This window comes from Bemisia tabaci, chromosome 10 (genome assembly GCF_918797505.1).
Source record: "Bemisia tabaci chromosome 10, PGI_BMITA_v3".
NCBI lineage: Eukaryota > Metazoa > Arthropoda > Insecta > Hemiptera > Aleyrodidae > Bemisia > Bemisia tabaci.
Window position 1 is genome coordinate 16,661,569 of NC_092802.1, and position 1,856 is coordinate 16,663,424.

Sequence of the window (1,856 nt, forward strand, 5' to 3'; positions counted from 1 at the left end):
ACTGACCCGTTTGAAGCCTTCAGATTCATGAGATCTTCCACTTTTAACGAGTAATTCGACAGACTAAGAAATGAGGCTTTAGAGTTTATATTTTCTCATCAACGTATCAAACAGAGCACGTTCAGTACATCGAAAAATCTCTAATATATATGCGACATAAGTGAGAAAGTAATAATGTGAATCGATCGACGTGAACCCATCGACACGATTTGATCAACACCGATTCGATCGAAAAATCCGTAAATCGATCGACAATACCCGCGATTCGATCGACATCTCTGTGAATCGATCGAAAAAACCTGTGAATCGATCGACGTGAACCGATCGACGTAATTTGATCGACACCGATTCAATCGAAAACCGTGAATCGATCGACAAAAGCCGTAATCGATAGACAAAACCCGTAATCGACAGACAAAACCCTTAATTGATAGACAAAACTTGTGAATCGATCAACTCAATAAAATAAATTAATCATCCTCCAAAGGGGGGGGGGGGGGGGGGGAGGCTAAGGATGACATAATTTTTAGGGTAAGATCTAGCTGTTGATGACGGTTGGATACGGTGTGGGAGAGGGGGGGGGGTGTCAAAAATTGAAAAACGTGGGTGACGAATTTATGGACGACCCCTTAGCCTTAGTGTCCACAATTAAAAAGAGCTCATCAAATTGGTTATCTATCGATGCGACCACTGAGAAATGACGCCTCTGAGTTTTGATCACCATTAATTCTGTCGTGCTACGGAAGAACGCCGTATGAACATTCGAGAGTTGCTAATTTTCTTCGATAAAATGTTCATTTATGAGGAAAATTATGAATAGGTATTTTACCTTGACATTTTCTGGAACTTAAGGTGAAATTGCGAGCAAAAGTATCTGAAAAATTGGAAAGAAAATATTCATAAGTTTACCAGGAAATTCGGGTTTTATCAGAGGAAATGTGGCAGCTCGCCTAGAGGTTCACATGTCATTTTTCCCTAGCACGGCGGAATTGTTGGCAGAATATCGAACGATTTAATTCGATACTGTGTTCCCATATTTATGTGAATGGCGCCATTTAATTCTAATCGGCAACCCTTAAAAGTCGCATTGATGACCCATTTTGATGGGCTCATTTTAATCGTGGGGACCGAGCGTCTTTGAAATTCAATTCAATGACTTAAAATTTTCATGGATTTTATCACTAACGAGCGACCATAACCGTGATATGATTATTTCTTCCCTAAAATCCATGGCGTTGCTAGGTTATTTTCCTTTTATGTTAAAAAAGTAGCGCCCGAACTGGGACTTGAACCCAGGACCCTTAGGTTAAAAGCCTAATGCTCTACCGACTGAGCTATCCGGGCCACGGAGAGCTGCGTTAGAAATTTAAAAAAATCGGCCGGTCGCTTGGTCAGTTTCTGGGCGACTGGTATTTTATGATGTTATTAAAGCTAGTGGAAATTTTGGGGAAAATTGACAGCAAGGTGCACGTTTCTTAAACTAATGAGATCACAAAAGAAAACAGAGTCACTGCTATGTCATGCGCTCTCTGACTCATGACTGGCGGTAGAGCGCCTTCAAACTATTGCGCAGGCAGCATGCATCACACAGAGTGCCGCATGCCGACAAGCCGAACAGGTGTCTGATCGAAATTGGACCGTTCGGTTCATTGAAGACCCATCGTTTAGGAGGAGAAAAAAATTATCGTTTCTTTCCTAGAAACGTTTAAACATACATTACGAACGTTTTGTTGTGCTTAACTTTTTTTTTAAAAAAAAATTTAAAAAATCAAAATATAAAAAATAAGATTTTTTACATAAAATTTTTATTACCTATAAGATTATAATTTTTCTTTTTCAAAAAAGTAATATTTTTT

General features: G+C 39.2%; 1 non-coding gene across 1 annotated transcript; it reads right to left on the bottom strand.

Moving 5' to 3' along the window:
- Positions 1-1,271: 1,271 nt before the first annotated feature.
- Positions 1,272-1,344, bottom strand: TRNAK-UUU (transfer RNA lysine (anticodon UUU)). Its single transcript has one exon. It is a non-coding gene; the product is annotated as a tRNA-Lys (tRNA).
- Between the last annotated feature and the right edge of the window lie 512 nt (positions 1,345-1,856).